This window comes from Pan troglodytes, chromosome 10 (assembly GCF_028858775.2).
Source record: "Pan troglodytes isolate AG18354 chromosome 10, NHGRI_mPanTro3-v2.0_pri, whole genome shotgun sequence".
NCBI lineage: Eukaryota > Metazoa > Chordata > Mammalia > Primates > Hominidae > Pan > Pan troglodytes.
In genome coordinates, this window is record NC_072408.2 from 68,368,932 (window position 1) to 68,396,400 (window position 27,469).

Here is a 27,469-nt window from a genome sequence, read left to right on the forward strand (position 1 = left end):
AAACAAAACAAAAAAACAAAACACACCCTTTGACCAAGCAATTCTACTCCTAAAAATTAATTCTAATGAAATAGACAACAATAATGATGAAATTTTATTGAAAGGTTGTTATACCCAGGTGCTATTCTAAGTGCTTTGTATAAATTAACTTAGAATGTTTATAGCAATCCTATGATACATAACCTATTATTATTACCTATTTGTATTACACTTTTATACAATAAGACTGAGGCTTAGAGATGTTAAGAAACTTATAAAAATTCTGTAACTATCAGGTAGAGTATTTGGAATTTTCATCTATCAGCTTGACTCCAGAGCCCATGCTTTCAACCACTATGATATAATTTACTGCTACTTCTTTTTTTTTTTTTAAGATGGAGTTTTGCCCTTGTTGCCCAGGATGGAGTGCAGTGGCGCGACCTTGGCTCACTGCAATCTCTGCCACCTGGGTTCAAGCAATTCTCCTGTCTCAGCCTCCGAGTAGCTGGGATTACAGGCGCCTGCCACCACGTCCAGCTAATTTTTGTATTTTTAGTAGAGACGGGGTTTAACCATCTTGGCCAGGCTGGTCTTGAACTCCTGACCTCGTGATCCACCAGCCTCGGCCTCCCAAAGTGCTGGGATTACAGGAGTGAGCCACTGCGCCCGGCCTACTGCTACTTCTTAAATAGATGTGTGTTAATCATAGCATTGCTTTAGAATAACAAAAGAGGGAAATAACTTTAATGTCTAAGTGTGAGAGAGTGGTTGAATCAATTGTGGTAGCACTATGTGATAGAATACTATACATGCACAGTCATTTTTAAAAATCACGAGGAGGCACATGAAAAGATATTGTGTCGGCAAAGATGTGGAGAAAAGGGCACCTTTGTACACTGTTGGTGGGATTGTAAATTAATACAGCCATTCTGGAAAACAAGATGGAGGTTCCTTGAAAACTGAAAACCATGTGATCCAGCAATCCCCCCTCTAGGTCTGTATTCAAAGGAACTGAAATCAGTATGTGGAAAAGATGTCTACACTTCCATGTTCATTGAAGTGTCGAAATCAAATAAAATATAGAGATAAATTGCTAATTCAAAACATTTTCTTTGGGAAGCAAGAATTGTAGTTCAGGACATACACATAGACTGGGTGGTCCTCCTTGAGTATGCCTGAAGAACAAAAAGAAGGTTGGAGGTTTTATAAAAGAAGAAATGTTACTTATTGTTTTTCTGTTTGTTTGTTTTCTGAGACAGGGTCTGACTCTGTCACCCAGGCTGGAGTGCAGTGGTGTCATCACGGCTCAGTGCAGCCTTGACCTCCCTAGGCTCAGGTGATCTTCCCACTACAGCTTCCCAAGTAGCTTGGATTACAGGTGCATGCCACTACATCTGGCTAATTTTCATATTTTTTTGTAGAGATGGGGTTTTGCCATGTTGCCCAGGCTGGTCTCCAATTCCTGAGCTCAAGTGATCCACCAGCCTTGACCTCCCAAAGTGCTGGGATTACAGGCTGAACCACCACACCCAGCCCCTACTTAATTGTGTTGAAAGAACATTCACTGGCACTAGTAAGGTTCTGGGGAGCTGGGGAGCTCTGACTGGTGAGTGAAGGTGGTGGGTAAAACTAATCTTAGAGTTGCAGCAGGTTGAGTAGCCATTAGGTAAAACTGGTTTCAGGTTACAGCAGGCAGTTTCAGCAGCCAGGTTTGCAGAGAATTACATTCTTGGAGCAATGTTATGAGCCCTGAGTACCTTGACTCTGTTTTAGTTCGGTATGACAAGAGTGACCTATTAAATAATTTGCATAATCAACGTTCACAGCAACATTATTAACAATAGCCACAGTAGAAGTGGCTGGCAAGTTGGCCAAATAGGAGCTGCTCTGGTCTGCAGCTCCCAGCAAGATCAATGCAGAAGGCAGGTGATTTCTGCATTTCCAACTGAGGTACATGGCTCATTTCATTGGGACTGGTTAGACAGTGGGTGCAGCCCACGGAGGGTGAGCCAAAGGAGGGTGGGGCGTCGCCTCACCTGTGAAGCATAACATAAGTGGTCGAGGAACTCCCTCCCCTAGCCAAGGGAAGCCATGAGGGACTGTGCCGTGAGGAATGGTGCATTCTGGCTCAGATACTGTGCTTTTCACACGGTCTTCACAACCAGCAGACGAGGAGATTCCCACAGGTGCCTACACCACCAGGGCCCTGGATTTCAAGCACAAAACTGGGTGGCTATTTGAGCAGACACCAAGCTAGCTGCAGGAATTTCTTTTTCCATACCCCAGGGATGCCTGGAACACCAGCGAGATAGAACCATTCACTACTCTGGAAAGGGGGCTGAAGCCAGGGAGCCAAGTGGTCTAGCTCAGTGGATCGCATCCCCACAGAGCCCAATAAGCTAAGATACACTGGCTTGAAATTCTTGCTGCCAGCATAGCAGTCTGAAGTCAACCTGGGATGCTTGAGCTTGCTGGGTGGAGGGGCGTCCACCATTACTGAGGCATGAGCAGGCAGTTTTCCCCTCACAGTGTAAATAAAGCCACTGGGAAGTTTGAACTGGGTGTAGCATACCACAGCTCAGCAAAGCCACTGTAGCCAGACTGCCTCTCTAGATTCCTCCTCTCTGGGCAGGGCATCTCTGAAAGAAAGGCAGCAGCCCCAGTCAGGGGCTTATAGATAAAACACCTATCTCCCTGGGACAGAGCACCTAGCGAAAGGGGCCACTATGGCCACAGCTTCAGCAGACTTAAACACTCCTGCCTGCTGGCTCTGAAGAGAGCAGCGGATCTCCGAGCACAGCGCTCAAGCTCTGCTAAGGGACAGACTGCCTTCTCAGGTGGGTCCCTGACCCTGTGCCTCCTGACTAGGAGACATCTCCCAGCAGGGGTCAACAGACACCTTATACAGGAGAGCTCTAGCTGGCATCTGGCAGGTCCCCCTCTGGGACAAAGCTTCCAGAGGAAGGAACAAGCAGCAATCTTTGCTGTTCTGCAGACTCTGCTGGTGATACACAGGCAAACATGGTCTGGAGTGGACCTCTAACAAACTCTAGTAGACTTGCAGCAGAGGAGTCTGACTGTTAGAAGGAAAATTAAAAAACAGAAAGGAATAGCATCAACATCAACAAAAAAGATGTCCACACAAAAACCCCATCCAAAGATCACCAACATCAAAGACCAAAGGTAGATAAATCCATGAAGATGAGGAAAAACCAGCACAAAAATGCTGAAAATTCCAAAAGCCACAAGGTCTCTTCTCCTCCAAAGGATCACAACACCTCGCCAGCAAGGGAACAAAGCTGGATGGAGAATGAGTTTGACAAATTGACAGAAGTAGGCTTCAGAAGGTGTGTAATAACAAACTCCTCCAAGCTAATGGAGCATGTTCTAACCCAATGCAAGGAAGTTAAGAACCTTGTAAAAACGTTAGAGGAATTGCTAACTAGAATAACCAGTTTAGAGAAGAACATAAATCACCTGATGGAGCTGAAAAACACAGCACGAGAACTTTATGAAGCACACGCAAGTATCAATAGCCGAATCAATCAAGCAGAAGGAAGGATATCAGAGATTGAAGATCAACTTAATGAAATAAAGTGTGAAGACAAGATTAGAGAAAAAAGAATCCAAAGGAATGAACAAAGCCTTCAAAAATATGGGGCTATGTGAAAAGACCAAACCTAAGTTTGATTGGTGTACCTGAAAGTGACGGGGAGAATGGAACCAAGTTGGAAAACACTCTGCAGGATATTATCCAGGAGAACTTCCCCAACCTAGCAAGGCAGGCCAACATTCATATTCAGGAAATACAGAGAACATCACAAAGATACTCCTTGAGAACAGCAACCACAAGACACATAATCGTCAGATTCACCAAGGTTGAAATGAAGGAAAAAATGTTAAGGGCAGCCAGAGAGAAACGTGGGGTTACCCACATAAAGAAGCCCATCAAACTAATAGCAGATATCTCTGCAGAAACCCTACAAGCCAGAAGAGAGTGGGAGCTAATATTCAACATTTTTAAAGAAAATAATTTTCAACCCAGAATTTTATATCCAGCCAAACTAAGCTTCGTAAGCAAAGGAGAAATAAAATCCTTTACAGACAAGCAAATGCTGAGAGATTTTGTCACCACCAGGCCTGTCTTCCAAGAGCTCCTGAAGGAAGCACTAAACATGGAAAGGAACAACCGGTACCAGCCACTGCAAAAACATGCCAAATTGTAAGGCCATTGACACTATGAAGAAACTGCATCAACTAACAGGCAAATAACCAGTTAGCATCATAATGACAAGATCAAATTCACACATAACAATATTAACCTTAAATGTAAATTGGCTAAATGCCCCAATTAAAAAATGCAGACTGGCAAATTGGATAAAGAGTCAAGACCTATTGGTGTGCGGTATCCAGGAGACTCATGTCACATGCAAAGACACACATAGGCTCAAAATAAAGGGATGGAGGAGGATTTACCAAGCAAATGGAAAGCAAAAACAAACAAACAAACAAACATAAAAAACAAAAAACAAAAACAAACAAACAAAAAAACAACCAGGGGTTGCAATCCTAGTCTCTGATAAAACAGACTTTAAACCAACAAAGATCAAAAGAGACAAAGAAGGTCATTACACAATGGTAAAGGGATCAACTCAACAAGAAGAGCTAATTGTCCTAAATGCACCCAATACAGGAGCACCCAGATTCATAAAGCAAGTTCTTAGAGACCTACAAAGAGACTTAGACTCCCACACAATAATAGTGGGAGACTTTAACACCCCACTGTCAATACTAGACAGATCAATGAGACAGAAAATTAACAAGGATATCCATGACTTGAACTCAGTTCTGGACCAAGGCGGACCTAATAGACATCTACAGAACTCTCTACCCAAATCAATAGAATATACATTCTTCTTAGCACCACATCACACTTATTCTAAAGTTGACCACATAATTGGAAGTAAAACACTCCTCAGCAAATGCAAAAGAATGGAAATCACAACAGTCTCTCAGACCACAGTGCAATCAAATTAGAACTCACAATTAAGAAATTCCCCCAAAACTGCAAAATTACATGGAAACTGAACAACCTGCTCCTGAATGACTACTGGGTAAATAACAAAATTAAGACAAAAATAAATAAGTTCTTTGAAACCAATGAGAACAAGGATACAATGTACCCGAATCTCTGTAACACAGCTACAGCAGTATTTAGAAGGAAATTTATAGCACTAAATGCCCACAGGAGAAAGCGGGAAAGATCCAAAAGCAACACCCTAACATCACAATTAAAAGAACTAGAGAAGCAAGAGCAAACAAATTCAAAAGCTAGCAGAAGACAAGAAATAACTAAGATCAGACCAGAACTGAAGGAGATAGAGACACGAAAAACCCTCCAAAAAATCCATGAATCCAGGAGCTGCTTTTTTGAAAAGATTAACAAAATAGACTACTAGCCCGACTAATAAAGAAGAAAAGAGAGAAGAATCAAATAGACACAATAAAAAATATAAAGGGTATATCACCACGGATCCCAAAGAAATACAAACTACCATCAGAGAATACTATAAACACCTCTATGAAAATAAACCAGAAAATCTAGAAGAAATGGATAAATTCCTGGACACTTACACCCTCCAAAGACTAAACCAGGAAGAATCTGAACCCCTGAATAGACCAATAACAAGTTCTGAAATTTAGGCAGTAACTAATAGCCTACCAACCATAAAAAGCCCAGAACCACACGGATTCACAGCCGAATTCTACCAGAGGTACAGAGGAGAGATGGTACCATTCCTTCTGAAACTATTCCAAACAACAGAAAAAGAGGGAATCCTCCCTAACCCATTTTATGAGGCCAGCATCATACTGATTCCAAAACCTGGCAGAGACACAACAAAAAAAGAAAATTTCAGGCCAATATCCCTGATGAACATCAATGCAAAAGTCCTCAATAAAATACTGGCAAACCAAATCCAGCAGCACATCAAAAAGCTTATCCACCACGATCAAGTCGCCTTCATCCCTGGGATGCAAGGCTAGTTTAACATTTGCATATTGATAAATGCAATCCATCACATAAACAGAACCAATGAGAAAAACCACGATTATCTTAACAGATGCAGAAAAGGCCTTCGATAAAATTCAACACCCCTTCATGCTAAAAACTCTCAACGAAGTAGGTATTGATGGAACATATCTCAAAATAATAAGAGCTAGTTAGGACAAAGCCACAGCCAATATCTTACTGAATGGGCAAAAGCTGGAAGCATTCCCTTTGAACACTGGCACAAGACAAGGATGCCCTCTTACACCACTCCTATTCAACACAGTGTTGGAAGTTCTGGCCAGGGCAATCAGGCAAGAGAAAGAAATAAAGGTATTCAAATAGGAAGAGAGGAAGTCAAATTGTCTCTGTTTGCAGATGACATTATTGCATATTTAGAAAACCCCATCATCTCAGCCCAAAATCTCCTAAAACTGATAAGCAACTTCAGCAAAGTCTCAGGATACAAAATCAATGTGCAAAAATCACAAGCATTCCTATACACCAATAACAGACAGACAGCCAAATCATGAGCACACTCCCATTTACAATTGCTACAAAGAGAATTAAATACCTAGGAATACAACTTACAAGGATTGTGAAGGACTTCTTCAAGGAGAACTACAAACCACTGCTCAAGAAAGTAAGACAGGACACAAACAAATGGAAAAACATTCCATGCTCATGGATAGGAAGAATCAATATTGTGAAAATGGGCATACTGCCCAAAGTAATTTATAGATTCAGTGCTATTCCCATCAAACTACCATTGACTTTCTTCACAGAATTAGAAAAAAAGCTATCTTAAATTTCATATGGAACCAAAAAAGAGCCCGTATAGCCAAGGCAATCCTAAGCAAAAAGAACAAAGCTGGAGGCATCACACTACCTGACTTCAAACTATACTACAAGGTTACATTAACCAAAACAGCATGGTACTGGTACCAAAACAAATACATAGACCAACGGAACAGAACAGAGCCCTCAGAAATAACACTGCACATCTACAACAATCTGATCTTTGACAAACCTGACAAAAACAAGCAATGGGGAAAGGATTCCCTATTTAATAAATGGCGTTGGGAAAACTGGCTAGCCACATGCAGAAAACTGAAAATGGACCCCTTCTTTACACCTTATACAAAAATTAATTCAAGATGGATTAAAGACTTAAACATAAGACCTAAAACCATAAAAACCCTAGAAGTTTTATGCCTGAATGGCAATACCATTCAGGACAAAGGCATGGGCAAAGACTTTATGACTAAAACACCAAAAGCAATGGCAACAAAAGCCAAAATTGTCAAATGGGATCTAATTAAAATAAAGAGCTTCTGCACAGCAAAATAAACTATCATCAGAGTCTACAGGCAACCTACAGAATGGAAGAAAATTTTTGCAATCTATCCATCTGAAAAAGGGCTAATATCCAGACTCTACAAAGAACTTAAACAAATTTACAAGAAAAAAACAAACAATTCCATCAAAAAGTAGGTGAAGGATATGGACAGATACTTCTCAAAATAAGACATTTATGTGGCCAAGAAACATATGAAACAAGGCTCATCGTCACTCGTCATTAGAGAAATGCAAATCAAAACCACAATGAGATACCATTTTACACCAGTTAGAATGGCAATCATTAAAAAGTCAGGAAACAACAGATGCTGGAGAGGATGTGAAGAAATAGGAACAATTTTACACTGTTGGTGGGACTGTAAATTAGTTCAACCATTGTGGAAGACAGTGTGGTGATTCCTCAAGGATCTAGAATCAGGAATACCATTTCACCCAGCAATCTCACTACTGGGTATACACCTAAAGGATTATAAATCATTCTACTATAGAGACACATGCACACGTATGTTTATTGCAGCACTATTCACAATAGCAAAGACTTGGAACCAACCCAAATGCCCATCAATGATAGACTGGATAGAGAAAATATGGCACTTATACACCATGGAATACTATGCAGCCATAAAAAAGGATGAGTTCATGTCCTTTGCAGGGGCATGGATGAAGCTGGAAACCATCATTCTCAGCAAACTAACACAGGAACAGAAAACCAAACACCACATGTTCTCACTCATAAGTGGGTATTGAACAATAAGAACACATTGACACAGGGAAGGGAACATCACACACTGGGGCCTGTCAGGGGGTGGGGGACTAGGGGAGGAATAGCATTAGGAGAAATACCTAATGTAGATGACAGGTTGATGGGTGCAGCAAACCATCACGGCACATGTATACCTATGTAACAAACCTACACGTTCCGCACATGTATCCCAGAACTTAACGTATAATAAAAACCAAAACCAACCAAACAAAAAATAGCCACAATATGGAAACATCCAGCATATCCATCAACAGATGAGTGAGTTTTAAAATGTGGTATATATACACAATAGAATACTGTTCATCCTAAAAAAAAAAAATAGGAAATTCTGTCATTTGTAACAACATGGATGAACTAGAGGACATTATGCTAAGTGAAATAAGCCAGGCACAGAAAGACAAATACCATATGATCTCACCTATTTGTGGAGTCTAAAAAAAGTCAAACTCATAGAAGTAGAGGGTAAGGCCAGGTGCGGTGACTCACGCCCGTAATCCCAGCACTTTGGGAGGCTGAGGCAGGTGGATCACTTGAGGCTGGGAGTTCAAGGCCAGCCTCGCCAACATGGTGAAACCCTGTCTCTACTAAAAATACAAAAATTAGCTGGGTGTGGTGTCATACGCCTGTAATCCCAGGTACTCAGGAGGCTGAGGCACAAGAATCGCTTGAACCCAGGAGACGGAGGTTGCAGTGAGCCAAGATCTCACTAGAGGCCAGTGGGGGTGGAGGTGGTGGGGAAAGGGGAGGGATTGGTCAAGTGGTACAAAGTTTCAGTTAGGAGTAATATGTTCTAGTGATCCATTATTGCATAGCCTGGTGACCATAGTTAGTAATACTTTATTATATATTTCAAAACAGCTTAAAAAAAGAGGATTTTTAATGTTCTCACCATGAACGAAAAATGTTTACAATACATAAGATGTTTACAATACAAAAAATACTTTTTCTTAAAGCAAAAATACTTTACTTACTGTACTTCCCATTTTTCGAAAAATAGATGCATAAACAATAGTCTAGAAAGCTATGTCTAGATAGTAGGATCTTGCATGATTCTTTCTTTGAAGTGCCTACATGTGTTTTCTGATTTGGTACAACAACATGTATAAATTCTATATATAAAAGTGCCACACCAAGCTCACAGTGTAGATCCTGAAACTAGATCTCACAACAGCTGCTTTATTTGGTAAGTGATCTCAAGGAATAGGAGGGGGGAGGTGGAAGAGTGACACTGGGCTGGAAGGAAAGCCAAATCAAGGATGGGTTATAAAGCTGACCACCACCATGGGAAACTGAGGTGTTCTTTCTAGAAATCCTTCCAAAGAGCCATGTAGAATAAACCTCATCATTGTCTACCTGAGGGAGATAAGATGGAAGGATTTATCCATGGCTTCTCTCCCCACTGGTCAAAGGTGTTCAGTTCCTCCTATTTCCAGATTTGCACATTTGACAGAAGGGCTAAGAAGGCTGCTGCAGGTGTCCCACTGACTACAGCAGAGAAGCCTCAGGGCAGAAAACAACAGCTTGACAGAGCAGCTGGAGTGAGCTGCTGAAATGTAACTGAAGTGAAAAGGAGGAGGTGAGAGGGTGAGCATACATGCACCTTATATAATATAATGTTGTATAACATTAGAGATGGAAATATCTAGTTTTTCAAGCTGTGACTTTCTTGTTAATTAGAATGTTATAAGTCCCATGAGTAAGACCAATTGTAACAGAAAAGGCCAAATGGAAGCCCCTGAAACTGCCAAATCCCCATCCAGCCAAGATAGTAAATAAAAACCATATCACATCTCCAAGGGACATAGAAGAGATTACAGCCACCCTCAAAGACTTAAAGGATGCAAGGGTAGTTGCTCCCATTGAGTTACCATTCTCGCATCTATAAAAACCAGATGGTAAATGACTGTGTACTTTTTTAGTTTAACAAAGGAGTAGTCCCAATTGCAGCTACTGCACTGGGTGTGATATCTTTACTAGAGAAGATTAATACAGCCTCTAGTATGTAGTATGCCATCATTGATCTGATGAAATAGTCTTTTCATACCAATCAAAAAAGAGGATCAATGCAGTTTGCATGAGCAGGAAATGGCAATGGTATAAATTCACAGGATTGCCCCAGGACAATATTAGTTCTTCTCTTATTTTCTGTCATAGGGATCTATACTATCTGGTCATTTCACAAAAATTACATTGGTCTACTATTTTGAGGATACATGATAATGAGCAAGATGTGGCATGTACTGTAGATGCCTTCATAGATATGTATAATCCAGAGGGCACAACATTAACCCTATGAAGATCCAGAGGCCTGCCAGATTAGGACAGGACATGTACTGATGGCCCCTTCAAAGTAAAAAGTAGTTTGCTGCATCTTTCACTGCCTACTTGTAAGAAAGAAGCACACCACTCGTTAGGCTCCCTTGGTTTTGCTTGTGGAACATTCCACACTGGTGGAATGCAGCTCCTGGCAGGCTACTGGGCCCCTATAGGCTGAGGACCTCACCACAGGACACCAAGTGGCCATATGGCCAGAACAGTTCATCATGAGCCAGATGATCTCAAAGCCCCAGGTTACAAGGATAGGTGGGCTCAGCCGGAATCTAATGTAAGAGAGAAGCAGTACACTGGAGAATGTGCTTGAGCAGGTGCACAAGGCACAGATAAGCTGCAGGAAAGGTGGCCAGGCTCCCTAAGCCCCCTGCTGTGGCACCGACTGACATCTCTTCCTTGGCTCTCACCCATGACTTCATGGTGGTTTTTCTATGACTAGCTAACAGAGGAGAGGAACTCAAGCTTGACTCACAGACAGGTCAGCTTGGTGAAGTTGGTAGGCGTTGATAATGGACTGATGCCCACAACACTCCCATTCACAAGTGACCTTGAAAGACCATAGTGTGGGCAAAGACAGCAGTGAGGCAAATCTTCTCAATGGAAAAGCCATTTTAAAAAAAATATTAAATTGCCTTTGTATATATTTATGTATTAACATTCTTATGTGTATTACCTCTACTTGCAGATTTATATAGGGCTTACAAATATTTTTATTGAGTATTGTTTAAGTGATCTGGATTTAAATCACACCATCGGTTTTAAAAAAATAGGCATTTTGACATTAGTAACAATGTTGGCTGGATGTAGTGGCTCACTCCTGTAATCCCAGCACTTTGGGAGGCCGGGAAGTTGGGAGGATCTCCTGAGCCCAGGAGTTTGAGACCAGCCTAGGCAATATAGCGAGACCTAGTCTGTAAAAAAAAAAATTTTTAATTAGCCAGGTGTGATGGTGCATGCCTGTAGTCCCAGCTACTTGGGAGGCTAAGGTGAGAGGATTGCTTCAGCTAGGGAGGTTAAGGCTGCAGTGAGCGGTGATCACACCACTGCACTCCAGCCTGGGCAACAGTGTGAGACCCTGTCTCAAAAAACAAACAAACAAACAAAAACAATGTTAGTAGGAGAGAACAGGAGGAGAAGACTTCTAAGACCATATGGAAATCATGCATAAGAAATAATAGGCTCTTAGGGAACTCTATTATTATTGCCTCAGCAAGGGGAGATTTGGTAAGCCTTGGCAAAACAACAAGAAGCCAAATTGGAATAGGAGAAAGACAACAGCATTTCAGAAACAAACAAATGCAGCTTTGAGTCAAGGCTCTGTCACTTCCGGAGAGTATGACTTTGGAAAAGTTATTTAACCTCTCTGGACCTCAGTTTCCTCCTTTGTAAAATGAGACTGATGATATCTTAACTAGGTTCTTGATGGGCATGTCAAGTACAGTTGTACAGCCTGTGAACAAGGGAACCTAGTGGAAGAGGTGAGAAGGGACTAGCATCCCACCTGAGCTCAGATCACTGGACAGCATCTATCTTGCAGAAGTTCTGTTTATAGTTTGCACAAGGCCCCTATAGGTTACCTCAGGCCTAGTTGTTCTAAGGATTTAAGAGACATCACATTTGTAAAGCACTTAGTAAGCAGCAATCAATGGTAGCTGCTATTGTATTCTGTCAGTTACTGAAAACCTACACTGCAAACAGAAGTCAGGACCCAGCTCTGTGTGATAGAGATGGCCACAACAGGAAGGGCAGGTCTCTGACAGAGTCTGCTTCCCCAGGGACTCTAAAGGACATAAGGACAGGGACCTGTCTTACTCACCTCTGATGTTCCGGGCAGTTAGCTGACCATAAATTTTTGTTGAGTGATTGAGTAAACAGAAGGATCCTCTTCCCTTTTGTTTTTGTTTTTGAAAAAGTAACAGTAATAAAAACATCTTTGAAAACATTTGCTTGGATGCGTTCTTGAGCGCCTTCTTCTCCTATGTTGGTTTTCAGTTCACCAGTTCTCAGACTGAGTTTTCTCGTTTTGAGGCCACTTACAGGGTAAATTTAGGTCTGTGTTCAGAGTATGTCACTTCACTGTCTTACATTTAGAAAGAGAATCCTCAAATAACAAAACCAAGCAATAACAACTCCACAGATTCTCCAAGCTTGTTCTTTGTCGTGTTTGCCATGTAATCAAACTTTCAGCCCCACAGAAGTGGAACTAAACCACCCATAATGTTACATTGATCAAACTTAAGTCTGATTTCTTTAGAGTCTTTTGGCTGATGCTTGTTGTCTCTTCCTTTCTTTTAGATTACTGAATGAGTCTGGCTCTTTAAATTATGCTTAGTGAACTCTATGATTGCTGAGGACAGCAACTAGGACTGGAAGAAATTGTCTGCTGAGATAAGTGGTAGAAAAACCCTCTCATGGTCCCACCCAGACTCCTCCTCATCTTCCAATGTGCACTGGAGACTCAAACCACACCATGACCCCGTTAGCAGCATAGGGAGGTTCCAGAATGGTCCTCTTCAGTGATAACGAGGGAATACATCTGAGGTAGGTTTCATCTTCCCCTAAACAAAACTGGCAATGGAATCTAGCAAAATAATCTTTTCAGTTTAACAAATTTAATTTTTCTATGGTTGCCTCTGAGTTAGGCAACTAGATCTAAAATATGATGTGATGTGATAAAATGCAATATGCCTTGCTAATATGGGTCACTTATTCTGTTTGCGTCCTACCCCTGTTCCACTGCTGGGTTGAATCCCTCACTTTCTCTTAGTTCACCAGTGACTAGGCTCATTAACTTGTCAGAATTAAACTTTACGTGTTGTGCTGATAGTTTTTTTTTTTTTTCTTTAACACAACCTATTTTTCTTTCTTTTTAAAAAATTCAACTTTGATTTTAGATTCATGGGGTACATGTGCAGGCTTGTTACACTGGTATATTGCATGATGCTGAGGTGTGGGGTACAACTGACCCCTTCACCCAGGTAGTGAGGATAGTACCCAATAGGTAGTTTTCCAGTCCTTGCCCCTCTCCCTTCTTCCCCATTCTTGGAGTTCCCAGTGTCTATTGTTCTTATGTTTGTATCCATGTGTACCCAATATTTAGCTCCCACTTGTAAGTAAGAACATGTGGTATTTGGTTTTCTGTTCCTGTGTTAATTCTCTTAGGATAATGGCCTCCATCTGCATCCTTGTTGCTACAAAGGACATGATTTTGTTCTTTTTGTGGCTGCATAGTAGTCCATGGTGTATAAGTACCACATTTTCTTTAACCAATCCACCATGGATGGGCACCTAGGTTGATTTCATGTCTTTGCTATTGTGAATAGTGCTGTGATGGACATACAAGTGCATGTGTCTTTTTGGTAGAACGATTTCTTTTCCTTTGGGTATATACTCAGTAATGGGATTTCTGGGTTGAATGGTAGCTCTGTTTTGAGTTATCTGAGACATCTCCAAAATGCTTCCCATAGTGGCTGAACTAATTTATTAATACATTCCTATCAGCAATGTGTAAGTGTTCCTTTTTCTCTGAAGCCTTGTCAGCATCTATTATTTTTTTACTTTTTATAATAGCCATTCCAACTGGTGTGAGATGGTATTTATTGTGGTTTTGATTTGCATTTCTCTGATGATTAGTCATGATGAGCATTTTTTAATGTTTGTTGGCTACCTGTATGTCTTCTTTTGAGAAGTGTCTGTTCATGTCCTTTGCTCATTTTTTAATGGAGTTGTTTTTTTGCTTGTTGACATGTTTAAGTTCCTTATAGATTCTGGATATTAGACCTTTGTTTGATGCATAGTTTGTGAAAACTTTCTCCCATTTCTGTAGGTTGTCTGTTTACTCTGTTGATAGTTTCTTTTGTTGGGCAGAAGCTCTTTAGTTTAATTAGGTCCCACTTGTCAATTTTTGGTTTTGTGATTGCTTTTGAGGTTTTAGCCATAAATTCCTTGCCTAGGCTGATGTCCAGAATGGTATTTCCTAGATTTTTTTTCTGGGGTTTTTATAGTTTGAGTTCTTACATTTAAATATTTGATCAGTCTTAATTTTTATACATGGTGACAGGTAGGGATCTAGTTTTATTCTTCTGCATATGACTAGCCAGTTATCCTAGCATCATTATTAAAGGGAGTCCTTTCCCCATTGCTTATTTTTGTCAGCTTTGTCAAAGATCAATTGGTTATAGGTGTATGATTTTATTTCTGGGTTCCCTATTCTGTTCCATTGGTCTGTGTGTCTGTTTTTGTACCAGTGCCATGCTGTTTTGGTTACTGTAGCCTTATAGAATAATTTGAAGTCAGGTAATATGATGCCTCTGGCTTTGTTCTTTTTGCTTAGGATTGCTTTGACGATTCAGGATCTTTTTTGGTTCCATGTGAATTTTAGAATAGTTTTTTTCTAATTCTTTGAAAAATGACGTTGGTAGTTTGATAGGAATAGTGTTGACTTTGTAGATTGATTTGGGCAATATGGCCATTTTAACAATATTGATTCTTCCAATTCATGAGCAAGAAATGTTTTTCCATTTGTTTGTGTCATCTCTGATTTCTTTCAGCAGTGTTTTGTAGTTCTCCTAGAGATTTTTCACCTCCTTGGTTAAAGCTGTATCCCTAGGTATTTTATTTTTTGTGGCTATTGTAAATGGGATTGCATTTTTGATTTGGCTTGAACATTACTGGTGTATAAAAATGCTACTGATTTTGTACATTGGTTTTGTATCCAAACAACTTTACTGAAGTTGTTTATCAGCTCCAGGAGCCTTTTGGTAGAGTCTTCAGGGTTTTCTAGGTATAGAATCATATCGTCAGGGAAGACAGATAGTTTGACTTCTTTTCCTATTTGGATGCCTTTTATTTCTTTCTCTTGTTTGATTGCTCTGGCTAGGACTTCCAGTACTATGTTGAATAGGAGTGGTGAGAGTGGGCATTTTTGTCTTGTTCCAGTTCTTAAGAGGAATGCTTCCGGCTTTTGCCCACTCAGAATGATATTGGTGGCAGGTCTGTCATAGATGGCTCTTACTATTTTGAGGTATGTTCCTTCGATAGTGCTGCTTGTTTTAAACAGTGTTGAGAACTCCAGTCCCTGTAACTGTAACAGCAAAATTTCCCACAGAAGAGCAGCCTCAGTGAGCATAAGAAGGGGCCTTTGTTCTTCCTCAAAACAACTAATCCCTCTTGTAAATAGGCCTGCCATGCAACCCCGGAGACTTCTAAAGAGTTTTGTCCTTGGAGCTTTCTTTAGTTCCTCCGAGCATGTTTCATTGTAACAGTGGGCCAGGTCTTCCGCTGGTTTTAACTGCCTATTTTGAGGTTGCTTTTAGGACAGCTGCTTTTAAGTTAATCTTTATATTCACTGACTTTGATGGAAAACAAACAGTATTATGTCGTTGCTTCTATATGAGCACAGGATTTCTTAGGATTAACTCTACTCAAGCCTAAATAGCAAACTTTTGGGCAAACATTTAAGAGAGTACATCACTGTAAATGCAGTTTATAATTTTTTTCTCATTAAATGAATTATATTCAGTAGATTTTCTTTACAGGAAAATGATAGAAGAAAGTTTAAAATGACATTCTGCACAATCATTATATTTTGGAATGCTGCATTAGAAAATCACAAAAGATTTGAAAACAGAAGGATACCAATCCTCAGATATGATTTTCTGTTTTTGATTCTAATAAAATAAGCCAAGTGTTCTGTTCCAGCTTCCTTTAATATCAAAATCCTTCCTAATGCCTATCAAGTTATCTTTCTGAGGTACCCCCCAGGCTTCCCAATTAACTTCACAAACCCCACTTCACAGATTACCCAAAATAACAGAAAGAGGCCTTGTAAGGGAATGGTTAAGAGTATGAGCCTGATGCAAGACTAGCTCTACCCCTTACTACCTATGACAATGACAATGAGCAAGTTGCCTAAACTCTCTCTGCCTCATTTTCCCATCGTAAAATAGGAATAGGAACAATACATATCTCCGAGAGTTATTAGGATTAAATAAGTTAATATTTCTAAAGGGGTTAGAATAGTGCTTGGCAGGAATTACTACATAAATGTTGCTAAATTAAATTTTACCTAAGTCTAATCCTGACTTGCTTTTTCTCTCCAAAATCAGAAGGATTTATATCCCACAAATTTAGTGAAAAAAATTGTTAGTGATTTTTAATGCTGTTTATATAAATAACATATGTAATAAGTATCTTCAGGCTGGGTGTGGTGGCTCACACCTGTTATCCTAGCACTTTGAGAGGCTGAGATGGGCACATCACTTGAGGCCAGGAGTTTGAGACCAGTCTGGCCAACATGGTGAAACCCTGTTTCTACTAAAAATACAAAAATTAGCCAGACTTGGTGGTGTGCACCTGTAGTCCCAGCAACTAGGAAGGCTGAGGCAGGAGAATTGCTTGAACCCGAGATATGGAGGTTGCAATGAGCCAAAATCACGCCACTGCACTCCAGCCTGGGCGACAGAGCAAAACTCCGTTTCCAAAAATAAATAAATAAAATAATAATAATAAGTATCTTCATCATAGATTATAAACAATCTAGATGTCCAACAATAAACAAATTGTTAAATATTAAGTATTTAATTTTAAAAAGTAAAATACAAATTTATTTTCAATATGTGTTTAAGTGGAAAAAGCAGGTTACATAAAATAATGCACATTATGATTCAATTTTTATTGAAACAATATGTATTATAGAAGAAAGCAAAAGAAAAGTCTAAACAGATAGATACCAGAATGCTCCCAGTGTTATTTTGGGTGATGAAATGATGAGTGGTTTTTATTTTCTTCTTTTTTTTTTTTTAAATCTAGATCTTCTAAATTGTCTCCAAGAACATTTGTGATTTATAAATAAAAAGAAATTAAGAATTTTAATAAAAACATAAATTTATGATTGTGGAAATTTATTTTCTTTCCATGGAAATCTCTAAGGAAAATGAAGAAATATACTGAATTCCTCTAATTAAATATAATCACAATTTTCATTAACCTCAAAGTTATCAAGGAAGAGCTATTTTAGCCCATTGCCTTAGATATCATAAGATATAAAAGGTATTTTAAACAATTTTGCATTTATCAGCTTATATATTTTAATCATTTGTTCTCATTTTTATCATACATTAGTTGTGGAGAAGTAGTGTAGTGTTGGTTTGTCTTATGTAATCTGACTTTTAAAACAACTCATTATACTAAATTTGAGAACTGAGGTAGATATTTTACAGATAAAATAATTTTTAATTATGTTTTCTCAATCTAGCAAATAACAGAAATAAAAAGTTTTAAGGGATTATTTGTGAGGCAAGATAGATAACTACTTAGATTGGATAAATTTTCCAGGAGCCAGAGAGAAAAGTTATATATAATATCACCTTACCATTACTGTTATTAGGGAGATTTTATTAGGTCACTTCTGATTTTTGCCCTTCTTCAAGTGTGACTTTGTTTATCCTCAAACGGACTTGTTGGTTTCTTCCAATCTCATCTCAGGCTTAAGTAAAATATTTGCGTGTTCCTCCTTTTTTTTTTTTTTTAACTATGTTGAAGATTATCCTTCCTCTCTCATACTAAGAATCATAAACCTAAAAGCCAAAATACAGTACAACAGGAAACTAATAATTTGATATGTTTAAAATGTACAGATTTGAGGGATGTCGTCTGATTTTTGTTCCCCAACAGAACTGAAAAAAACCCATTTCTGCCACTTGTCGAATCAACTGTTAACCTTCTAACTCACACATTTTTTACGTATTAGAAATACCCGTTTTAACCTTGCTAAGTCTGTGCAATCATCTTCTCTAGCTATCTTGCTTCTAAGAGGAATTCCCACTGGATTATTGAAAACTTTCTGCTTTGCTTTCCTTAAATCTGTTCTCAGATTTAGAAAAAAAGGTTCTTTAAAGAAGATGACCCAGTTTTCTAGAGTGAATAAAACTTTTCACACCACAGTGGAAATCTTACAGTATTTTTTTCAAAGTTGTAAGACGGTGAGGAAAGGGTATCTTTTTCTTCTTATTAGAAGTATTGAATAAAAGATATATAATATGTCAAAAATCTTACTTAGAAAATCTATGAACCAAAAATCTGTAAAGACAGCCCAGAAAACTACAAGGAGGTTAAAAAAAAGAAAAAAGTGAGGCAAAGCCTCTTTCTCTTGTAATCTAGCTTCTCTATGTATTGAAAGACTCAACGTGGCTTTCTATTTCAAATCTTACACTATGAAGACATTTGATTAACCAACGATATTAGGTTAATAAAATATTTTACTCAAGAAAACAGCCCTCTTATACCATATAAAAAGAGAAAAATATTCAAATAGAACTCAGAATAGAAAGTACTAAAACTCTTTTACTCTATGTAAGGAAATTACCAGATTTTTTTTTTTCTGGAAGATTGGTAGTTTTTCATATTCTTTCTCATATGCAGTTCCCCTTAAATTTATTGCCCTTTTATCTTCTGCTAAATCCACAAGAAACATTTTAAAGATATTCTCTCACAGTACCTAAAAAGTTAACTAAGTTTTTTCTACTGTCTCCATAATCCATTCCAATTATTTACTTTTAAATTTTTAATTCATCCATTTATGTATTGATTCACAAATACTTATGGAGTGCCTACGATGTTTCAGTGACTGGGTTAGGCTCTAGGGATACCACGCATGGTGAGCATGAACAGGCACAGCTCACACACTTATGGAGCTGATAGGCAAATGAGGTACTCAGGTATGAATCAAATGATCACATTAGTGGAGGCAGAATTATGAACTGAGGTTCATGTTCTGAAAAAAAGAACAGTCTCAGAGAGTGGACCCTCACTTAGAGTAGGGGACAGGGAGAGCTTCCCTGGGCAAACAAAACAAGGCATCAAGAACGAAAATGAGGCTGAGCCTAAGATTTAATTTCCTTTCATAAAAACATTGCAGGAAGCCAACCACACTATTAATTCTAAAGGTGAGAAGAACAAAATTTCATCTGAACCCATTTTCTGACCAAAAGTGTTTCTTCTTTTCTCATAGAAAATGGTTAGCATATCTCATTGAAGCATTATACAGAGTACTTTTTTGTTACCTGGCTGTTTCCATGTATCTAATTAAGAAAGAAAAAGAGTGAAAAAAATTCTCAGCATTTTTTCGCCATTTTGTTTCTCTGTCAAATAAATTATCTTTTTCAAATATTTTCTATATAAAAATGTTTCATTGATTCTTATTTGCAAATCTATTCCACAATATTGCTATTACAGATTCCAATTTATTCTTTTTCACCCTCTTTGGAAATCTGTAACTATATATCAAATTACTACTCACTTATGTTTCATTAAATGGAACAACTTAGATAATTTTTATTTCTACTTGTTGCTTTAGTACTATTTTAAAATCATTGTGAAGAAGATACTTTTAATTTATTTTTTGAGACAGGGTCTCACTCTGTCGCCCATGCTGGAGTGCAGTGGTGTGATCTCAGCTCACTGCAGCCTCCACCTCCCAGGCTTAGGCGATCCTCCCACTTTAGCCTCCCGAGTAGCTGGGTCCACAGTCACACACCGCCATAACTGGCTAATTTTTTGTATTTTTTGTAGAGATGGGATTTCTCCTAAGCTCAAGTGATCTGCCCGCCTTAGCCTCCCAAGGTGCTGGGATTATGGGTGTGAGCCACATGCCCAGCCAGAAAATACTTTTATATCAGACTTTCTCTAAAACTCCAAATATATTTGATCTCTTTTTACTTGGTTGCTTTTATCTGTTGCTTTTATTTATTTTTAATTTATTTTGAAACAGGGTCTCACTGTCGCTCAGATTGGAGTGCAGTGGTGCAAATCATAGCTCACTGCAGCCTTGAACTTCTGGGCTCAAGCAATCCTCCTGACTCAGCCTTCTGAATACCTGGAATTACAGGTGTATGCCTCATGCCCAGATAATTTTTAAAATTTTTGTATGGATGGGGTCTCATTTTGTCCCTAAGGCTGGTCTTGAACTCTTGGTCTCAAGCAATCCTCCAACCTTGGCTTCCCAAAGTGCTGAGATTATAGGCGTGAGCCACTGTGCCCAGCCTCTTTTTATTTTTTTAAAGTTTATTCTTATTACAAAGCAAATACATGTCCTATGGTGAAAATAAGATTTTCAGTAGTAAACTACAATAAAAACTTACCAATCCTGAACCAGATATAACCACCATTAATATTTTGTTGTATACCTACATATAACTATATTTTTATATAATTTACTGTGTTTTCTCAGGGTTTTCATGAAGTAGTTGAGGAAGCAAAAATGACAGCACTTTTTTCTTGGTTATAATTAATGATCTATTTACGGATTTTTTTTTTTTTTTTTTTTTGAGATGGAGCCTTGCTCTATCATCCCAGGCTGGAGTGCAATGGCATGATCTTGGCTCACCACAACCTCCGCCTCCTGGGTTCAACCAATTCTGCCTCAGCCTCCCGAGTAGCTGGAATTACAGGCACGCCACCAGGCCCAGCTAATTTTTGTATTTTTAGTAGAGATGAGGTTTCGCCATGTTCACCAGGCTAGTCTTGAACTCCTGACCTCAAGTGATCTGCTGGCCTCGGCCTCCCAAAGTGCTGGGATTACAGGCATGAGCCACCGCCCCTGGCCTATTTCTGGATTATTATTTGATTCAAATTTTTGTCAAATATCAAATTCTGTAAACCTTGAGTAGCTATTGTGTGGCTATTACAAAAATGGCATGATTCTTTTCTAAAACTATCACATAAATCATATTGGTACTAGGTTAAAAAAATAGAGGTTTGTCTTATTTCAGTTATTTTACTCTAATTTTTATCTTTATTTTAAATTCTACTGGCTTTTCCCCTTATCTCATAAATTTCATATTTTTGCTATCAACACAGCATTTCAGTCTGTGGAGATCATTAGGAATCTCATTTTAGCTAACCCTCCTATTTTTGTGTCATCAACAAATTTAAAAATAATCTCTTCAAAGCCTTCATATAGATCATTAGTGAAAATGTTGAACATTTTGTAGAATATGTTAAGGCTGCCTAAGGGACAAGGACCAAGAGCAAAGTTGCTTCCTAACACAACTCTAGTGAAGACAATGGAAGGAAAAATAAGAAAGAGGCCAGTGGAAGCAGTAAAGACTTATTATGGTTGCATAGTTGGAAGTCCAGAATATAAGAAAGGAGAGAACTAAACCTACAATGCATATAAAAAACGGCACCCGCGGTGCCAGTAGCAAGAGAATCGGTGGAAGAATGCAGAAACCAATTCAAACAAATCCACATAAATATTTGATGGTACATAAGGGAGGGCTATATATGAAATTGCAAAAGGTTGCATGTAAGTTTGCCTGGAATATTACAATAAAAATACATGCTTTTCAGCCAGGCTTGGTAGCTCACGCCTGCAATTCCAGAACTTTAGGATGTTGAGGCAGGTGGATGGCTTGAGCCCAGGAGCTTGAGACCAGCCTGGGCAACATAGTGAGACATCATCTCTACAAAAAATACAAAAATTAGCTGGGCAGAGTGGTGCATGCCTGAGGTACCAGCTCCCGAATATAGGAGGCTGAGGTGGGAGGATGGCTTGAGTCCAGGAGGCCAAGGCTACAGTGAGCTATGATTGCACCACTGCACTCTAGCCTGGGTGATAAAGTGAGACCCTGGATCAAAACAAAAACAAAAAAAAAAGATACATGCTCTTCAGAGCCATTTAGAAGATGGAAGGAAGACTATTAATGATCCTTGCATCAGTGCGTATGCTAGCCTACATGACACCTCTGTGTGAATTTGAAAAAGATGCCTCTTCCTCCTGGCTGACATAGCCCCACACAAGGACTTAGCGCTTGACAAGGAGAGCACAGGTTGAACCACAGCCCTCACTGACGCCTTAGCCAGGTGCCCCCGTGCACTGATCAGTGAGGTTTGCTGGGTCTCTCCACACCCCATTTCAGCTTTGCTAGCTGGTTCTCTGTTAAGCTCTGATGATAGGGGTGCTAGAGGGAGACTGAAATGTGGGAAGAGGAAGGAGGGACACACTTCATCCTGTGAGCTTCCTGTTTGCTTGTGGTTCTTGCTACTGGCACCCTATTAACTCTGCTTCACCATAGCAGCAGTTGGATCCGGTTTTCAGTTTCCCTACCACCTGCAGAAATAACTGGACTGCACCCCACCTCCCCACCAAGAGACACCAGCACCAAACCCCTCTTCAGAGACAGATCCCAGCTCCAAGAGACACTGCCTCCAAACTCAGAGACAACACCACCAACTGAGCAGCACCTTTCTCCTCAGATGTCTGAGTTTCAGCTTCATGCCGCTGCTCCTCTAAGTTTCTACATTTTAAGAATTCCAGCCTCTTACTTTTGTTCCCTCAGACCTAGAGGCTATTAAGAGTTCCCTGCAGTTGCTACCTCTGTAATATCTTAGATTTTTCTTTTCACCTTTTTGGTTACCAGGTTGACAATTTTATATTTCATTGACAATTCTTTTTTTTTTTTTTAAGACAGTCTCACTCTGTCACCCAGGCTGGAGTGCAGTGGCTCAATCTCAGCTCACTGCAACCTCCACCCTCCCCACCCTGGGTTCAAGTGTCTGGCCTGTTGACAATTCTTTACATTAAATTATATTTATTGGTTGGGCGCAGTGGCTCATGCCTGTAATCTCAACACTTTGGGAGGCTGAGGTGGGCCAATCACATGAGGTCAGGGGTTCCAGACCAGCCTGGCCAACATGGCAAAACCCCATCTCTACTAAAAATACAAAAATTAGCTGGGCATGGTGGTGGGCGCCTGTAGTACCAACTACTCTGGAGGCTGAGGCAGGAGAATTGCTTGAACCCAAGAGGCAGTGATTGTAGTCAGCCAAGATCACACCACTGCACTCCAGCCTGGGCCACAGAGTACATGAGACTCTGTCTCAATAAATAAATATAAAAAATAAAAATTATATGTATTCAGGTAACTCTGCATAGTTCCTGTCTCTTGACTGAACCCTGAGTACACAAAGGAGAAGACAAATTAGAGCAATAAATCATCATAATCTATATACATTATTTTTCTTCAGGCATTACTTGGACTGTTCTAACATCAAAACTGCTCGATAAGAGGAAACAACTTTCCATCAGACTCGAGTTGGGGATTCTTGCCAGAATTAAGGCTGTCACATACTGAAGGGCTAGCTGGCTTAGCTGGACTCCTGGTAGGAGAATGATAAACCCAGCCTATATCTTTCCAAAAGGGATGTACTAATCAGAAATAGGTTATTCTGCAGTAAACACCAGTCCTCTGACTAGTGATGGCTTACAGCAATAAATGTTTCTCTCTCTTGGAGGTTTCGTAACAACTGAGGATCCATTGCACCTTTGTTCTATGGCTCTTCTCCAAATATCTTTTTCATTTCATTGGAGACCTAAGCTGAAGGTATTACCCCTACCCTTGTCTCACAGCAGAGGGAAAGGAATAAGAGTGGAATCATGCAATGGCTCACAAGCCTTCTGCTTGGAGGTGGTGTAAGTCACCTCCTCTTGCATTCCTTTGGTTAAAGCAAACCATATAGCCAAACCTGCTATCAGTGGGGCATTTTGGGTTAAGAGTTAACAAAATCTTTTCTCTGCTGCGTATGAATTTTACCTTTAGTTAACATTCTAGTTCTGTTCCCCTAGAACCAGATTAGAGTGCTATGTTAACAGTATTACTCAGCAACACTGCTTATAATAAAAAGGATCTCTGATTGGAAATTGCATCTGGAGTGGGAGGAACTATAAATGCACCATAAATACCTGATGAAGATTGTAGCTTCTAGCATCCTTGAATGTGCTGACTGTTTTAATTGAGTATGTGTAGTGATGCCAGAAATGACACATCTGAAGTTTGTTACAGGTGATATTGGCTCCTGTAGGGAATGAGACCTTAATTCAGGGTGGTTCCTGCACTTGCCTCATATGCATCACACCTTCATGCATTTGAGTTGTCTCGGGGCAGCTGCATAATTTGGAGGGACACCTGACACCACCTGTAGTTAATTGTGGTTCCTGTCTCATGTTTTCATTTTTCTTTTCTTTCTTCTTTTTTTTTTTTTTTTTTGTCTTGAGACAGTCTCACTCTGTCACCAAGGCTGGAGTGCAGTGGCACGATCTCGGCTCACTGCAATCTCCACCTCCCAGATTCAAATGATCCTCCCACCTCAGCCCCCGATAGCTGGAATTACAGGCACCTGCCACTATGCACAGCTGATTTTTGTATTTTTACAAAAATTCACAGTGTTGGTTAGGCTGGTCTCGAACTCCTAACCTCAAGTGAGCTGCCCTCCATGACCTCCCAAAGTGCTAGGATTACAGGTACGAGCCACCACGCCCAGCCCTGTCCCATGTTTCTCTGAGTGAATCTGATGCCAAAGAGGTCTATGGTAGTTTTGTGAGTTTGAATCTTGACCTGAACATAATAATAGGTTTGATGCCATTGTGGGCACTGTAGGCAGAAATTCACATTCTGCCACAAGACATCAATATAAGAATGGATGTTCTTCTAACTGAAAGATGAACAGATAATTAGAAACAATAACAGTAGGAGGATTCTCCTAGAGGACCTAGGTACTTTTCATTAGACAACAAATTCATAGAAAACTACTGATCAATAGAGGAAAAATGGAAAGAGAAACATGTTTGTGGCTCAGAGAAACCTCAGTTAGAAACCTGGCTCTGCTGCTTCCTGCCTGTAACCTGGGTGAGTTGCTTTACCCCTCTCAGCATCAGAATTCTCATCTATAAATTTACTATTTTTTTCAGGCATTTTTACTAAAAGAAAAAACTCAACTGGAACTCAGTTGAGAAAAAAAAAAAAATCTAAAAGGGCACGAATGGTCCTGCAATCTAACGGACTTGAGTCTCCAGGACTCTTTCTTTGCCCCATCTGCAGTTTTTTCAGTTTCTTGGCTTCATTCAATCCTACTCCAGGGACAGGATTTCTCTGTAGGACAGAGATGCTGCCAGCTCTGGCTTACATTCTTACCATAGGTATATATGACCCTTTCAAATTAATGATTTCATTTTAAAATGTAACTAAATGCTCTCTTACTATCTTACCTGTCTTCACTGAATTGCACTTCCTTATTTTAAAGGGTGATTGTTCTGTCATTTCCAGATTGAAGACAATCCTTGCTAGAGAAGTTGGGAAGAAAGAGTAAACTGATCATCATAAAGTTCTGCTGTCTAGTTCTGCTGCCTTCATCAACATTATGGCATCTTTTCCAGAATGCTAGCCTATCCTTCACATGTTCTTGCTCAGAACATGGCTGGTATCTCATAGTGCCACAGTCATCATTCATAATTACAAAGAAAGGTTAAATTTACCTTAGTGTCGCCAGATGTTATGCACATTATATTTCCAAATATAATTTTAAAAAATTTCATTCAGGCTATTTTCTATCATGTAAAACCTACTTTATTAGAAATGATGGTCCATATAATACTCAGAACAAACTTCTTCAGTTATGAAAAAAATTGGAAAAATTCATGCATTTTTCCAAAAACAGAATTAGCCTATTTTTGCTTTCTAAAAGGTGTAGGGCTCAATCCCTGGTATAAAATTTTTACTAATTTTTCCAAAGATACAGAGCCATTTTTCTCTTCTCTCAAAAGGGCAGAACAGTTTCAAAGTCCCTTACTTTATCTAACTTCAGTTCTGAGGGCAACGATCCTGGGACACAGGGATGGTTCTTTTTAACTCCTTTGGCATAAATTCCCTTGCATTTCAATTGAGACAAGTCCATTCTTGTGATGAGAATTTACAGTCTAGTAATCTTAAACACCAAATAAAGTATAGAATTCCCCTTTTCCAGCTGCTGAAGAGGAAGTTAATGGATTTCCAGTCACAGAAAAGAGTCTTAGAGAATCCCCTGTGGTTCTGGGCCTGGCTGGATTCTGCTGCTCTTTCTTTGATACTAAAACTATACATTGACTATCATTGGTTTCTTTTACAGATTTTGGAGGACTTTAACAAAATGAGATGATAAATGTGAAATATATCTTCTTACCTCTATCAACAATTTCAATCCCATCTCCTTTCATCTTGCAAATCAATTTTTCTTGTAGTCTTTTTACTTCAGATTCCTTTTCTTCTAGTTGTTCTTTTAAAGATGCCAGTTCATCCTACAAGTTACAAATTCATTTAAAAATAGCAGATCATGACTGAAAAAGAACATTCAGAGAGCATATTAGCTCTTTAAATCAACAATCAGATTTTGTGAATGAAACAAATCTACAAGAATTTAGACGCGGCTGGGCGTGGTGGCTCACGCCTGTAATCCTAGCATTGTGGGAGGCCAAGGTGGACGGATCACTTGAGGTCAGGAGTTCGAGACCAGCCTGGCCAACATGATGAAACCCCATCTCTGCTAAAAATACGAAAAACTAGCCGGGCGTGATAGGGCACATCTGTAATCCCAGCTACTCCTGAGGCTAAGGCAGGAGAATCGCTTGAATCGGGAGGCAGAGGTTGAAGTAAGCCAAGATCGCACCACTGCACTCCAGCCTGGATAACAGAAGGAGACTCCATCTCAAAAAACAAAAACAAAACAAAACAAAACCCCCAAAATTTACATGCAAGCATCAGAAATCAGACAAGGGCAATAAAAAGCAGGAAACAAGACTATCAGAAGGCCAGGCATGGTGGCCCATTCCTGTAATCCCAGCACTTTGGGAGGCCAAGGCGGGCAGATCACTTGAGATCAAGAGTTCAAGACCAGCCTGGCCAACATGGTGAAACTCCAACTTTACTAAAAATACAAAAAATTATCTGGAGTGGCGACGTGCACCTGCAATTCCACCTACTCCGGAGGCAGAGGCAGGGGAATTGCTTGAACCCAGGAGGTGGAGGTTGCAGTAAACTGAGGTTGCGTCACTGCACTCCAGCTTGGGTGACAGAGTGAGATTCCGTCTCAAAAAAAAAAAAAAAAAAAAAAAAGATTATAAGCAGAAGTCCCATTTATAATAGTTATTGTATAATTATTTCAAGTTTCTTTGTAATCAA

General features: G+C 39.5%; 1 long non-coding RNA gene across 1 annotated transcript in view; it reads right to left on the reverse strand.

Moving 5' to 3' along the window:
- The window catches only part of LOC107967552 (uncharacterized), a 49,613-nt gene extending 23,024 nt beyond the window's left edge, over positions 1-26,589 (reverse strand). The window contains exons 1-2 of the long non-coding RNA XR_001708056.4: positions 26,475-26,589; positions 25,525-25,599 (exon numbers count right to left, since the gene is read on the reverse strand). This is a non-coding gene — a long non-coding RNA (uncharacterized LOC107967552). The remainder of the gene's footprint in view (positions 1-25,524; positions 25,600-26,474) is intronic.
- Positions 26,590-27,469: the final 880 nt, after the last annotated feature.